The 17,158-nt window shown below is 42.4% G+C and overlaps 1 protein-coding gene and 1 long non-coding RNA gene across 4 annotated transcripts in view; one reads left to right on the forward strand and one right to left on the reverse strand.

The window, feature by feature from the left end:
• SPATA17 (spermatogenesis associated 17) overlaps positions 1–17,158 on the reverse strand; it is a 163,770-nt gene that overhangs the window by 97,227 nt on the left and 49,385 nt on the right. The window lies entirely within an intron of this gene.
• The window catches only part of LOC120401209, a 52,013-nt gene continuing 39,463 nt past the window's right edge, over positions 4,609–17,158 (forward strand). The window contains exon 1 of the long non-coding RNA XR_005596308.1: positions 4,609–4,711. This is a non-coding gene — a long non-coding RNA (uncharacterized LOC120401209). The remainder of the gene's footprint in view (positions 4,712–17,158) is intronic.

Consider the following 17,158-nt stretch of genomic DNA (forward strand, 5'->3'; position numbering starts at 1 on the left):
TATGTGGGTAAATAAGTATTTTTACAAGGGAAACTCTTTGTTCTATATTAACCATAAATAAAAAACAAATAAAAGTGTGTGTGTTATCAAGTTTACTTTTTTATTTTAGGCAACTTTATACTTAAATATTTGTGCACATATTCTATATTTTACATATTTAATACTGCATCTCATTCTTTTTCATTAGATTCTTCCATTCAACCTGATTACCGTTGTAATAACTAGTAAACTGCCTATAAGTATATGATTATAACGTCTTCCTATTCTTATCCACTTTTACCCAACAATGAATAAGAAGTTATATTGTTCAAGAGAAAACTGGTGAAAATCCCCAAAGAGAGATATCTATATCTATATGCATTTTATTACAGATTTAATGATAACGAAGGGTAAAATATTTGTCCCATGTCATCAGTTAGATTCTACATTATTTAGAATGAATTATTTATTACCATAATTTGTTCAAGTCAAAAAAAGTTTAGATCATTTGCTGAAATGAAGTTCAAGGCAATATATAATTTTATTAGAAAGTACTATCCTAAGATCATCACAATTCCTTACAAATAGCCACACATCTTTTCATTAATGTTCTACACAAAACCACTCATGAATGTAAGTTCTTTTAATTAACTATATAATTTTCAATAGATTTTAATATATTTTCAACAGCCTACATATTTTGCTAACATTTTCTGTTTCAGTAATATTGTGTGCGTAATGTTTACATTACTTTATATATGTCAACAATTATATTAATAAAGTAATTACCTCTGAGGGCTCTGTCCTTGAAGTCATCACAAAATGTAAAGTATGTACTAGTCTAAACATTACTATACGTATAGACTGCTTAGCAAAATGATACCAATTTAGATTTATTCTAAAATTATTTACACCCTGAAATCCCCACATGTCCTTTCTACCACACTTTGAAGATTTGATCTTAGTCCCATTGATATCAATGGCAGTGAGATCAGACCCAAGGAATTAAATGAAAAAGACATTAAATATGACTCAATATAATTCACAGTATAATATTTAGGCTCTGAGTCTATAGTCTGTGCAATGGGACAGTTGGCCAGTATGTAAAGAGAGAGATGAGACCAGCATATATGTAAAGTACATACTACAGACATTATACTACAGATATAACACTGAAATCTACAACCACATGCATATATGCTAGCATACAAAAAAATAAAATAATCCAAAACTCACTGATATCAATGGAAAGACTCCCAATGACTTTGATGGACTTTGAATCAGGCCCTTCCTCCCAACTGTTTCTATTTTTCTTTACAAACAGTACATTCAACAAGTAGTAATAAGTAATCCTTTCTCTGTGAATGCCTCACGCAATCAAGGATGTAAACACTTCATATACTGTGTTACCCCCTCAACCCCAACCTCTTCATTCACAGTGAGCAGTATTATAACCTCCGCTTCAGGTCAAAACTTCCATTGACTCTTGTGGGTGCTCCATGTGTGGAAAGGGAATTGAATATGGCCAAATAGAATCAGAGACTCATAGGACTGGAAGGGACCTTGAGAGGTTATCTAGTCCAGTCCCCTGCCCTCATGGCAGGACTAAGTATTATATAGACCATCCCTGACAGGTGTTTGTCTAACCTGCTCTTAAAAATCCTCAATGATGGAGATTCCACAACCTCCCTAGGCAATTTATTCCAGTGCTTAACCACTCTGAGAGTTAGGAAGTTTTTCCTAATATCCAACCTAAACTGCCCTTGTTGCAATTTAAACCCATTGCTTCTCAGCCTATCCTCAGAGGTTAAGAAGAACAATTTTTCTCCCTCCTCCTTGTAACAACCGTTTATGTACTTGAAAACTGTTATCATGTCCCCTCTCAGTCTTCTCTTCTCCAGACTAAACAAACCCATTTTTTTCAATCTTCTCTCATAAGTATGTTTTCTAGACCTTTAATCATTTTTGTTGCACTTCTCTGGATTCTCTCCAGTTTGTCCACGTCCTTCCTGAAATGTGGCACCCAGAACTGGACACAATACTCCAGTTGAGGCCTAATCAGAGCGAAGTAGAGCAGAAGAATTACTTCTCGTGTCTTCCTTACAACACTCCTGCTAATACATCCCAGGATGATGTCTGCTTTTTTTGCAACAGTGTTACACTTTTGACTCTCATTTAGCTTGTAATCCACAATGACCCCCAGATCCCTTTCTGCAGTACTCCTTCATAGGCAGTCATTTCCCATTTGGTATGTGTGCAACTGATTGTTCCTTCCTAAATGGAGTACTTTGCATTTTTCCTTATTAAATTTCATCCTATTTACTTCAGACCATTTCTCCAGTTTGTCCAGATCATTTTGAATTTTAATCCTATCCTCCCAACCACTTGCAACTCCTCCCAGCTTGGTATCATCCACACACTTTATAAGTGTACTCTCTATGCCATTATCTAAATCATTGATTAAGATATTGAACAGAACCAGACCCAGAACCAATCGCTGCAGGACCCCACTCGTTATGCCCTTCCAGGATGACTGTGACCCACTAATAACTATTCTCTGGGAACAATTTTCCAACTAGTTATGCATCCACCTTATAATTGCTCCATCTAGGTTGTATTTCCCTAGTTTGTTTATGAGAAGGTCATGGGAGACAGTATTACTAAAGTCAAGATATACCACATCTACTGCTTCCCCCATCCACAAAGCTTGTTACCCTGTCAAAGAAAGCTATCAGGTTGGTTTGATATGATCTGTTCTTGACAAATCCATGCTGACTGTTACTTATAATCTCATTATCTTCTAGGTGTTTGCAAATTGATTTCTTAATTATTTGCTCCATTATCTTTCTGCGTACAGAAATGAAGGTAACTGGTCTGTAATTCCCCATGTCATCCTTATTTCCCTTTTTATAGATGGGCACTATATTTGCCCTTTTCCAGTCTTTTGGAGTGTTTCCCATCTTCCATGACTTTTCAAAGATAATTGCTAATGGCTCAGATATCTCCTCAGTCAGCTCCTTGAGTATTCTAGGATGCATTTAATCAGGGCCTGGTGATTGAAGACATCTAACTTGTCTAAGTAATTTTTGACTTGTTCTTTCCCTATTTTAGACTCTGATCCTACCTCATTTTCACTGTCATTCACTATGTTAGATGTCCAATTGCCACCAACCTTCTTGGTGAAAACCGAAAAAAGAAGTAATTAAGGACCTCTGTCAAGCTAGAGCATAACCATCTGCATTTTCATCAAGCTTTGTGGTAACAGAAAATTGGAATTGTGCAGATGCAAAAATTGTTTTATATTAATTAATTTTTGGAATATTGTTCAAAAGCTGGTCATCTGTTTTGTGAAATTCCTATGTCAAGAAAAATATGTGCACTTTTGGTAGATGCTGTGTGCAAAAGACTGAATAAGCAAAGGAACATTGATGATCGTTTGGGAAAGAAGTAAGTTTGTTTGGTACCACTGTAGTGGGGACTGTTTAATGACATCCAAAATGTGCCCATGTTTACAAGCTGATATGCTCAGAGATACTTTTCATCGTGATTCAGATAAGATTGTGCCTAGCAAATCTGTGAGGTAGCTGTTGACTTGTACATTATTGATTATTTCACATTAGGTTTTAAAATAAAAGCTGTTCATATGCCAACATAACTTACTGTTATTCTGATGTTTCATTATGAAACATGCAGTGGTGTTGGCTATGAGATGCAGATTTGGATTACCGTGCTTCTGCTGTCTGTATAAAGGTTAAAAATACATATAGAATATTGTTCCTGGCACTTTTGGAAAGGTCTTTAAATGATGATTTCAGCAATATAAAGATTTTAATGGTGCTTCATAGAACAGCATCATTTCACAGATTTATACTGACCTACATTTATTGAACTTTATCAAAATATTGCATTTTGTTTGCATTTTAACAGGAATTTTGTGATCTTGTGACCAGATAACCATAAAATCATAGTATTAATTAAAGTAAAGGGCATTTGGGAAAATCAATATGCAGTATAATTTGCCTAGAGTACCCAGAAGGAGCACAAAGTTTTTGTGATTTGAAATAGCTTAGCCCTCAAATCATAAAATTCCTGCAACATAGGCAGTAGGTAACCTTAGCATAAGAGAAGCCAGCCTAAATCAATTTTACCTTCCCAACTATATACATCATCCTTCCCCCTCAAACAAAGAATATGGAACTCTAAATGCAATTACTGGGACAATTTCTTAGCTACACCAGTATATATCTATTGATTTAATGGGGTTGTACTGGTATATCTGAGAGCAGAAGCTGACCTGCGGTATTAAATATCATTCGACTTTACCAAAAATATTCAGTAAAAATTAAACACACCTATATGTCTAGCCTTGGAGGAAGAATGTGTAAAGCATAGATTATGGTGCCCTGTACACAGATGTATTTATAACAGAAGACATACATTACCTTATATGTTAGATATGTGACATCTAGTCACCATGCCATTCTCTGCCTTATAGGAGTCTCTATTTCTGTTCAGTGCATCCACTATGTACTGTTAATACTGAAATGTGCCCGAGCCTGTTTTGACCAGCTACTGATGCCTGAGAGATGATGTCATGCAATAGCACAGCGGATTCTTGAGTGTGTTTGGGAAAGAAAGATGCCTGCCGCAGCTGATTAGGCAGAAATAGGGACATCTTTTTGAGAAGGGACAGATCTTCAACAGGTGGAGGAGTCTGAAAACTGTCTTGCTGGTGAGTTATTGTGGCCCAATAGTATTCTGAAACTATCTGCCTTGTATGTGGCACTTAGAAAGATACTCTATTTGTATTATGACAGGTTTCAGAGTAGCAGCCGTGTTAGTCTGTATCCGCAAAAAGAACAGGAGTACTTGTGGCACCTTAGAGGCTAACAAATTTGTTAGTCTCTAAGGTGCCACAAGTACTCCTGTTCTATTTGTATTGTGTCTATGCCCTGTCCTGCCTAGAACCTTCCTAACTAATGGAACAATAATGTGCAGCCTTATACAATATGCTCATATGGCATACAATCTCTAATCAACCAACCATTCAAATACTGTTCTATGTTCATTTCAACTCTATATTTGTGCATAATTACCTTTGTAATGTGATAAGCATCATTGTTTTTTGTCTGAAAATCATTGACGGGATTTTGCACTGTACATAGTTCATTATACAAAGTGGTACAAATCCAGTCCACTTACCTGGGTGGACAAGATCCAGGGTCTCCTGTACAGGGGGCCAGATCATTAAGAGGAAATTCACATCCCCAGTATGCCACACAAAAATGCTCTGCAGCAGTACACAAAGCAGTACTTGGTTGGGCCAATTTTCCTTGTGTGTAGGAGGATACAGTGGGCAGAAGCACTACTACAGCCCATGAATCATAGTACAAGTGTGCAAGGGCTGCATTGGTGTTTCCGTGTCCCACTGCTGGTTTGTTGGGAAGAATTCAGTCCCAGCACCAAATCCCAGATTGGTTTGGAATGGCTTTGATGAGTGTGCTGATTCACACTGATTGGAGAATATTTGAATTTTAGTGTGTGACACATTAATTTGTGTGCAGATTGTGTGCAGAAGCATATTAGGGTCCAATTTTGTTCCCAGTGAAGTCAATGGCAAACTCCCATTGATTTCATGCACTGACATCTCTACGTGGTGCATGTTCAGTAGGTATGCAGATTTCATCCAGCTCTGCGTGCACTCTAAGTGAAGCGTGTCATGCTTTATGACAAACATGCAGGAAGTCCTGTGACTGAGCAGACTTAGGCAAGTTCTCACCATAGTATGTGGTTATTTCTGCAGCTGGTTGACAAGGTGTTTACAACTTCAAATCTTTGTTGAGGCAGGTGAACCTTGGCTGTAATGAAGTCTAACACATCCCCTATGAATTCTGTTCTCTCTGTGGGTTCCAAAGAAGGCTCTCTCTGTTGACTGTTAGTCCCAGTGCAATGAAAAGTTGGAGCAGTTGAATGGATTCTTCTACCTGTTGTAGCGACTTCCCTCAAACCAGCAAATCACCAAGTTAAGGATGAACTATTGAGCCACCACTACTACCAAACATTTGGTAAAGACCCTTACAACTGCTGAAGCTCAGAAGAGTAGCATGCTGTATTTATAGTGGGCCTGTCCTACTTGGAACCTCAGGTACTAGCTGTGTGCAGGGAGAATAGATATATGGAAGTATGCATCTTGCAGGTCGAGAGCTGTAGATCAGTCCTGAGCATCTAGTGATGGAATTATGGAGGCAAGGATTACCATGCTGAACTTGATGAGGCAGATGAGAGTGTTGAGCCTCCTGAAGTCCAGAAGTAGATGCCATACTCCTTTTTGTCTTCAGGAATAAATCCTTTCTGTCTATACTGCAGTGGAACTTCTTCTCTTGCTCCGAGATTCAGAAGTAATTCTACCGCCTCAGTAATAGGCCTGGTCTACACTTGCGGGGGAGGGGGAGAAATCGATCTAAGATATGCAACTTCAGCTACGAGAATAGTGTAGCTGAAGTCGACATATCTTAGATTGACTTACCTCCCATTCTCATGGCACGGGATTGACGGCCGCGGTTCCCCCGTCGACTCCGCTTCAGCCTCTCACCCTGGTGGAGTTCCGGAGTCAATGGGACTGCGTTCAGGGATTGATTTATCACGTCTAGACGAGACGCGGTAAATCGATCCCCGATAGATTGATCACTACCCACCAATCCGGTGGGTAGTGTGGACGTACCCATAGTCTCTCGTGAGACAGGTTGCAGAACAGGGAAGGGGAAGGAGATGGGCAATAGGGAGAGCATGGAACTACAGAGATTATTTTTGGAACTCAGCAGTCTGATGCAATGTGGTTCCTAAAAAACCAAAATAAAGGTGGCCCTCCTGCAAGGGCAAATAAAGGTAAAGATCCTGTGGACTAATTAAAGAGTGACTCTTGAGCATCATGTCAGAAGGATTATGCTGAGGCTGTCGCAGCTGACAGACAGATCATGTAGAAGCCAAAGTCTCCTCTTTGGAAACTGCTGCCCCTTCCTCAGAGGCTTCAATGCTCTTGATTGGAAAAAAGCTGCTGGTGATGATCTCTGCCTGGAATAAAACTGAGGCCTTCCATGCTTCCTTTAAGGAGATGATATGTATACTACCAAACAAAGAGTGACCCAGGAGTCTTTCAACAAATATAGAGCATCATCTGTTTTTGTACTGAAGAGCTCAGTCTTCAAAGTGGACGTCTTTAATTGTTGTCTGCACCTTCTTTGGGACTAAGAGTCAGACTGAAGCCAAGATGCTCTCCTCATGATAATGGAAGTTATCATGGATCTTGCCATGGTATCCAAAACATATAATCTGAGCCTAGCGAGAGATTTTGACTATCCAAAATTACAGCCTTGAACTACTCCTTGCATTCCTGAAGAAGTCTGTCAGCAAAGTGTAGAGGCTTGTCTACATGAATACTTGAATACACTAACATATACTACATGAATACATGAATACACTAACACCGGAACAAATCAACATACCCTTAGAGCCCCGACCAGGGCTATTCTATCTACTGCCCAAAATCCACAAACCTGGAAATCCTGGACGCCCCATCATCTCGGGCATTGGAACTCTCACTGAAGGACTGTCTGGATATGTGGACTCTCTACTCAGACCCTATGCCACCAGCACTCCCAGCTATCTCCGTGACACCACTGATTTCCTGAGGAAACTACAATGCATTGGTGACCTTCCAGAAAACACCATCCTGGCCACCATGGATGTAGAGGCTCTCTACACCAACATCCCACATGCTGATGGAATACAAGCTGTCAGGAACAGTATCCCTGATGATGCCACAGCACAACTGGTTGCTGAGCTCTGTGCCTTTATCCTCAGACACAACTATTTCAAATTTGATGACAATATATATCTCCAGATCAGTGGCACCGCTATGGGCACCCGCATGGCCCCACAATATGCCAATATTTTTATGGCTGACCTAGAACAACGCTTCCTCAGCTCCCATCCACTCACGCCCCTTCTCTACCTACGCTACATTGATGACATCTTCATCATCTGGACCCATGGGAAGGAGACTCTGGAAAAATTCCACCACGATTTCAACAGCTTCCACCCCACCATCAACCTCAGCCTGGACCAATCTACACGGGAGGTCCACTTCCTAGACACTACGGTGCAAATAATTGATGGTCACATTAACACCACCCTATACCGAAAACCTACCGACCGCTATGCCTACCTTCATGCCTCCAGCTTCCATCCCGGGCACACCACAAGATCCATTGTCTACAGCCAAGCACTGAGGTACAACCGCATCTGCTCTAACCCCACAGACAGAGACCAACACCTACAAAATCTCCACCAAGCATTCTCAAAACTACAGTACCCGCTCGAGGAAATAAGGAGACAGATCAACAGAGCCAGACGTGTACCCAGAAGCCTCCTACTGCAAGACAAACCCAAGAAAGAAACCAACAGGACTCCACTGGCCATTACATACAGTCCCCAGCTAAAACCCCTCCAGCACATCATCAGGGATCTACAACCCATCCTGGAGAATGATCCCACACTTTCACAGGCCTTGGGTGGCAGGCCAGTCCTCGCCCACAGACAACCTGCCAACCTGAAGCATATTCTCACCAGTAACTGCACACCGCACCATAGTAACTCTAGCTCAGGAACCAACCCATGCAACAAACCTCGATGCCAACTCTGCCCACATATCTACACCAGCAACACCATCACAGGACCTAACCAGATCAGCCACACCATCACCGGTTCATTCACCTGCACGTCCACCAATGTAATATATGCCATCATATGCCAGCAATGCCCCTCTGCTATGTACATCGGCCAAACTGGACAGTCTCTAAGGAAAAGGATAAATGGACACAAATCAGATATTAGGAATGGCAATATACAAAAACCTGTAGGAGAACACTTCAACCTCCCTGGCCACACAATAGCAGATCTTAAGGTGGCCATCCTGCAGCAAAAAAACTTCAGGACCAGACTTCAAAGAGAAACTGCTGAGCTCCAGTTCATCTGCAAATTTGACACCATCAGCTCAGGATTAAACAAAGACTGTGAATGGCTTGCCAATTACAGAACCAGTTTCTCCTCCCTTGGTTTTCACACCTCAACTGCTAGAACAGGGCCTCATCCTCCCTGATTGAACTAACCTCGTTATCTCTAGCTTGCTTCTTGCTTGCATATATTACCTGCCCCTGGAAATTTCCACTGCTTGCATCCGAAGAAGTGGGTATTCACCCACGAAAGCTCATGCTGCAAAACATCTGTTAGTCTATAAGGTGCCACAGGATTCTTTGTTGCTTTTACAGATCCAGACTAACACGGCTACCCCTCTGATACATGAATACTTAGTTTGCAGCAAGCTGGGGTGTAAATCTACCCTGCACTAGTGTGCGGTGCACTGAGGATATGTCTACACTGCAATTAGACACGTGCGGCTGGCCCTTGCCAATTAACTTGGACTTGCGGGGCTCAGACTAAGGGGCTGTTTAATTGTGAGGTAGACATTTGGGCTAGGGCTGGAGCCTGAGCTCTGGGACCCTCCCATTCATAGGGTCCCAGAGGCCAGGCTTCAGTCCGAAACCAGACTATCTTAGAGGATAGGGCTCAGGAACCAGTTGGTGATCTTGAGCTTACCAGGATACCTCTGGACTCAGACCAAGCTAATTCAAGGGGAGGTCTTCCTTTCCCAGGTCCGATGCAGGCTATATAGATCAGTCCTAGAGAAACAGTTTGAGGTGAGACTGTTTTCCAAAAGTTCCTCTTAGAGAAGGACATACAAATATAACATTTGCCAGGGATATGCAGGGCCACCGAGAGGATTCAGGGGGCCTGGAGCAAAGCGGGGGAGCTTTGGCGCTTGTACTCACCCGGCAGCGGTCCAGGTCTTCGGCGGCATTTTGGTGGCAGGGGCCCTTCAGTCGCTCCATGTCTTTGGCAGCACTGAAGGGCCCCCCGCCACCGAAGGCCTGGACTGCCGCTGCGCCAGGGCTCGTGGGGCCCCTGCGGGGCTCGTGGCAAATTGCCCCACTCGCTCCTGCCCCCCACTGGGCGGCCCTGGGGATATGTCTCCCTAGACAAAAAAACACCTAATGTGACCATAATTCAGCAACATAGCCACTTCTCAGGAAGGAAAGTTTTTTTTAATTCAGGAGACTAAATACTAAAATAATGACTATACCTAAATGCCAATGGGCAAACAACACTAAAACTAATCCTAACACTAATGCATACAAATATCTACAGTAAAAGGTTTAGATCGTGCATTGAGATGCAGACACTGCTGGAGTGCTGTCTTTCCAGCTATTGGTGATAAGAAGGGACTGAGGAGTGGTTGGGCTCATTCCATCCTTCATGTCCTCAGTATAGACCATGAATACACTCATGGTGCCCAGAGGAGACTGCTGGCCAAAGATTCTGATCTCAAGTGCATGGGATGCCTATACTCCATGAATGGAATATATATGGACAAGCTCTCAAAGAAATCAGTCATTATAGTGGTGTGAGGCAATATACTACTGCAGGTAGATGTAAATTCAAAGTTTGTTCTCTCTAATCTATCAATCTGTCTGTATTTTTAAAGAATCTATAACTGTAATATCTGAGTGCTGTGGTAATTATTATTTTAAATAAACAAAAGCACTTTCTGCATAAGTAGAACTGCATATCACTGTATTCTGGCCAAATTATAACATGTGGCCTCAATTTTCCACTATGTCTAAGCTGTTCCCGAATACAGATAACTATGTGCATACATAAATGGGAGTTTTGCATAAGTAAATCTATAGGAACAATTGTGGAAGACCAGATGCAAATGTAATCTCCAAAGCTAAATACTTCCAATTCAGTTGAAGCTAAAGACTCATAATAACATCACAGATGCAGGGCTAAAATCAAATTTTCCATGTTTCTTTATAACAAAAAAATCTATTTTTTAAAAGAGTATATTATATTATGATTTCTTAAGAATATCTACAAGTGAATTATAGGGTGCCTAGTTCATAAAGTTGTGAAGTTGTAAAGTTGTGAAGTTGTGCCCAGGGCACTCATGAGACACCTCATAATTCAATTAAAAGAACCCTGTGGGAACCATATAATTATACATTCTTAGTAATAGTCTCATCAATAGCAGCCAGACTTTTATAGACCAAAGGGGCTATTCCAATGACTATCCTATGGTACAACTCTGTGTTTCTCTTCTTAAACACTGTTTATTTTCAGGTTACAGAAATTAGTATTGTACAGTATATGACACCAACTATTTATACTTTGACTCAATGAGGAAAACTGTAAACCTATCCCCATAACTTTATATAGTATTTGTAATACTTTGGGATCATTACCAAATTGTTCAATCACACTATTGTGCATTTATGTTAGGGCTTTATATTAGGAAGAACAACATATTCTGAGATGTGAAGGAGATACACTGGATAATCCAAGACACATGAGTAGAAATCAAATAGATCAGAAGACCCTAAGAATTTAGGTCTGAATCCAGCAAAGGATTCCTAAGCATACAGATACATATGTCCCACTCCTGCCACTTCCCGCAGCTCCCATTGGTTGGGAACAGCGAACCGTGGCCACTCGGAGCTGCAGGGGGCCATGCCTGCGGATGGTCAGCGTCAACAAAATGTCTTGTGGTCCGCAATCAGATTACCCTGATGGGCTGCATGCAGCCCATGAGCCACCAGTTGCCCACCACTGAGTACTTATTTACTAACCCGCAGCCCTGTTTGCTTGTTGTGGCTGTGGTGAACAAGAGAGAGGCAAGGGCAGCAAGGGGCACCTCCAAGTCTAAAGACTCGAAAAAGCTGGACCTCTTCCGCTGGAAGGTTACTCCATCGGAGGGCTCCAGTTTAGGATTGCTAACCAGCAAGCAATCCCGAGTAGATACAATTTAAATTCATGGGACTCCATGATTAAATTTGAAGAGTTGGTTCCAATGGACTCCAGGGCAGAGTTTGCAGCCATAGTAGAGGTGGGATAGGCAATGGCACAGACCTCTTTACAGGTCTCACTGAATGCTGCAGACTCAGCCGTGCAAACCGTGTCCTCTGGCGAGGAGGAGGAGTTCATGGCTCCAGGCATCCAGCCTTCCACCTTTAGTACAGCAGACAATTCAGGACTTGCCCTTTGATGGCATGGGCCTTTTCACGGAGCAAACAGACTCTAGGCTTCACAGCCTAAAAGATTTTTGGGCAACATTCAAGACACTGGGCATGCATATCCCTGCTACCCAGCAAAAGCATTTTGAACCTCCGCAGTGCTTCTACCTTCTCCGGCCCAGGCAGGACTTCTCCAGGAAGTGGGGCAGGAATGGCAGGTATAAGCCTCCCCATCCTCCATCCAACCAAGGCCAGGGCTCAGCGAGGCAGTCATCGGGCTCTAAGCAAGCCTTCTAAAGATATGCCCTGTGGGCAATGCACCAGTCTACTCACTGGATCCTTCCTCGTTTTCCGAATCATCTGTCCCACTTTTACCATGCTTGGTCTCAAACAACCTCAGACCTCTGGGTCCTGCACACCATTGAAGTGGGATATTCGCTCCAATTCTGCTCCTCCTCTCCCTCCCACACCCCTCCTCCATCCCTCTTCAGGGACCCCTCTCACAAGCATCTCCTAATACCGTACGTCCAAACGCTCCTCACCATGGGAGCTGTGGAGGAGGTTCCTCAGGAGCTAAGCGGCAAGAGATTCTATTCCCGTTATTTCCTAATCCCAAAGCCAAAGGAGGGTCGCAGACCCATCCTCAATCTGCAACAAATTAATGAAAAAATTGAGGTTCCATATCCTCTCTCTAAAAGCAATCATTCCATCTCTGGATCCACGAGACTGGTATGCTGCCCTTGACCTCAGGGATGCATACTTCCATATATCTGTAATTCCAGCCCACATATGTTTTCTCAGGTTCGTGGTCAACCACAACCATTACCAATTTACAGTCCTCCCTTTTGGTCTGGCAGCAGCCCCTCGAGACTTTATGAAATGCCTGGCAGTCATAGCTACTTTCCTGCAACGGTGGCTGATGCAGGTATCCCCGTACCTTGATGACTGGCTGCTCAGGGACCAATCCAGGGAGCAAGTGGAGCTCCATGTCAACTTGGTAAGATCCACCTTCAACAGGTTGGGTCTCCTTCTCAATGTGCGCAAATCAACCCTATCCCTTACACAGATTACAGAGTTTATCGGAGCAGTGTTGGACTCAGGCCAGGCCAGGACATTCATGCCAGAGTCTCAGTTTTGGACAATGACAGACATCATACAAAGCCTCAAGCAGTACCCCACCACCACAGCAGGGAATTGCTTGAAGCTCCTTGGGCACATGGCAGCATGTACATATGTGTTACAGCATACAAGGCTGAGGCTCAGACCTTTCCAGGCCAGCTAGCATCGGCCTATGGGCCAGGGCACAATGGTCTAGACAAGATGGTCACCCTCCCAGCACCAGTTATCAAGTCATTCCGCTGGTGGCTCAACCCACAGAAGGTATGCGCAGGAGTCCCCTTTGCCAAGCTTCAGCTCTCCCTGTCCCTGGTTACAGATGCGTCACTGTTGGGGTGGGGTGCTCACCTGGGAGACCTTCAGACCCAAGGTCTCTGATTGCAAGATGAGCTCTCGCTTCACATTAATGTCCAGGAGCTGAGAGCGGTCTGCCTAGCATGCCAGACCTTCCAGGCTCACTTGCAAGGGAAATGCATGGAAGTGATGACGGACAACACAACTGCGATGTTTCTTATAAACAAGCAGGGTGGAGCTCGTTCCTCTCCCCTATGTCAGGAAGCCCTCAGCTGTGAGACTTCTGCATAGCCCACTCAATTCACCTGGAAGCATGCTACCTCCCAAGTTCTCAGAATGAGTTGGTGGACTCTCTCAGCAGATACTTTCACAATCATGAGTGGTCTATTCCCCTAGATGTGGTGAACAACATTTTCCAAATGTGGGGAGTTCCCTAAATTGACCTGTTCGCCACAAAGAGCAACAAAAAATGCCTACGGTTCTGTTCCTTCTGGAATCACAGTCTGGGCTCCCTCCTCCCATGGACAAACCACCTGTTGTACGCATTCCCACCATTTCCACTTGTCCACAAGGTTCTGCTCAAGATCTGCAGGGAAGGGGCGGCAATCATACTGAAAGCACTAGCCTGGCCCCACTAGCACTGGTATACCATGCTCCTGGAGCTATCGGTGGACACCCCAGTCTCGTTGCCCCTGCTTCCAGACCTCATCACCCAAGTCGTTTCCTGAAAGTTCTTGACAGATTATACCCGCAAGTTAGACAACCGGTCCTGGCTTGGTCTGGACTTTTCCGGGCTAATGCCCCCACCCTTTAAGCCCTTAACAACTTGTTCATTGCTCTGCCTATCATGGAAGGTGGTATTCCTGGTCGCCAAACATCAGCAAGAAGAGTGTCTGATCTTAAGTCTCTAACCTCCAACCCTCCTTATACCATTTTTTATAAGGACAAGGTGCAACTTAGGCCTCACCCAGACTTCCTTCCAAAGGTTATCTCCCAATTCCATGCCAGTCAGGACATTTTTCTCCCAGTCTTTTATCCTAAGCCTTATGCGGATAGGCAGGAGCAAAGGTTACACTCCTTGGACGTTCGACAAGTGCTGGCCTTTTACATTGAACGCACAAAACCGATCCGCAAGTTGAATCAGTTGTTCGTGGCAGTTGCAGATAAAATGAAAGGCCTCCTGGTGTCATTGTGAAGAACTTTGTCATGGACCACGTTCTGAATCCGGGCATGCTATGATCTTGCAAAAGTACCGGCCCCTGCACTGACAGCACATTCCACAAGAGAGCAGGCTTTCTCTGCAGCGTTCTTGGCCAAGGTCCCGATCCAGGAGGTCTGCAGAGCGGCAACATGGTCCTAGGTTCTCACTTACACCTCTTACTATGCTATTACCCAGCATGCCTGGTACAATACGGTTTTCAGCAGAGCAGTGCTCCAATCTGTAATTCCTAAGCTCCAACCCACCTAATTGGAATCGACATGAGCAAGCACTTGAAGAAGAAAAAATGGTAACTCACCTTCTCATAACTGTTGTTCTTCAAGATATGTTGCTTATGTCCATTCCAAGACCCATTCCCCTCTGTCGGAGTAGCCAGCAAGAAAGAACTGAAGAGGTGGCGGGTCGGCAGGGACCTAGATCCACCGCCATGAAGGCACAACTCCTGGGGCCTCCACAGCCAACCCGATGGGTGCTATTAGGGGAAAACCCTCCACCAGGAGGGAAAACCCTCCACCACAACCTTCCAAAGATTGTGAACGCAGTGCGCACACACCTAATTGGAGTAGACATGAGCAACACATCTCAAAGAGCAACAGTTATGAGAAGATAAGTAACCATTTTTTTTCATGGGTATTTCCTAAACACACACTTATATAAAGCCAAAACCCATCAAAATGTTTTCTAGATTTAAAAAATGAAACAGTGGAAACAGTTGCTTTTAAACAATTAAAAATTCCCTTCCGCTGTTAGCAACCCAAACACTGCATCAGTGGGAACAAGGGCTTTCAAGCGATGAAAAAAATTAATTGCAATTAATCGTGAGATTAATCACACTGTTAAAATATAATAGAATACCATTTATTTAAATATTTTTGCATGTTTTTTACATTTTCAAATATATTGATTTCAATGACAACAGAATACAAACTGTACAATGCTCATTTAATATTTATTTTTGATTACAAGTATTTGCACTGTAAAAAAACAAAAGAAATAGTATTTTTCAATTCACCTAATAAAAGTACTGTAATTCAATCTCTTTATCATGAAAGTTGAACTTAAAAATATAGAATTATGTACAAAAAAAACTGCATTAAAAAATAAAATGTAAAATTTTAGAGCCTGAAAGTCCACTGAGTCCTACTTTTTGTTCAGCCAATCGCTCAGATAAACAAGTTTGTTTACATTTGCAGGAGATAATGCTGCCTGCTTCTTGTTTACAATGTAACCTGAAAGTGAGAACTGGTGTTCACATGGCACTGTTGTAGCTGGTGTTGCACGGTATTTAAGTGCCAGAAGTGCTAAAGATTCATATGTCCCTTCATGATTCAACCACCATTCCAGGGCACATGCGTCCATGCTGATGATGGGTTATACTCGATAACAGTCCAAAGCAGTGTGGACCGATGCATGTTCATTTTCATTAGTTGAGTCAGATGCCACCAGCAGAAGGTTGATTTTCTTTTTTGTTGGGTGGGGTTTTGTAGTTTCTGCATCAGAGTGTTGCCCTTTTAAGATTTCTGAAAGCATGAGCAACACCTCATCCCTCTCAGATTTTGGAAGGCACTTCAGATTCTTAAACCGTGGTTGAGTGCTGTAGCTATCTTTAGAAATCTCACATTGGTACCTTCTTTGCATTTCGTGAAATCTGCAGTGAAAGTGTTCTTAAAATGAACAACATGTGCCTGGTCATCATCCGAGACTGCTATAACATGAAATATCTGGCAGAATGCGGGTAAAACAGCAGGGGACAATTCTCCCCCAAGGAGTTCAGTCACAAATTTAATTAACACATTCTTTTTTTAATGAGCGTCATCAGCATGGAAGCATGTCCTCTGGAATGGTGGTCGAAGCATGACGGGGCATACAAATGTTTAGCATATCTGGCAAGTTAATACCTTGCAATGCCAACTACAAAAGTGTCATACAAATGCCTGTTCTCACTTTCTGGTGACACTGTAAATAAGAAGAGGGCAGCATTATCTCCTGTAAATGTAAACAAATTTGTTTGTATTAGCAATTGGCTGAACAAGAAGTAGGACTGAATGGACTTGTAGGCTCTAAAGTTTTACATTGTTTTATTTTTGAATGCAGTTATGTAACAAAAAAACCTACATTTGTAAGCTGCACTTTTACGACAAAGAGATTGCACTATAGCACTTGTATGAGGTGAATTGAAAAATAATTTTTTTTATCATTTTTACAGTGCAAATATTTGTAATCAAAATAATATACACTTTGATTTCAGTTACAACACAGAATACAATATATATGAAAATGTAGAAAAACATCCAAAATATTTAATACATTTCAATTGGTATTCTATTGTTTAACAGTGCAATTAAAACTATGATTAACTGTGATTAATTTTTTGAGTTAATTGCATGAGTTAACTGAATAATCGACAGCCGTAGGGGGAACA

Source organism: Mauremys reevesii, linkage group 3 (genome assembly GCF_016161935.1).
Source record: "Mauremys reevesii isolate NIE-2019 linkage group 3, ASM1616193v1, whole genome shotgun sequence".
NCBI lineage: Eukaryota > Metazoa > Chordata > Testudines > Geoemydidae > Mauremys > Mauremys reevesii.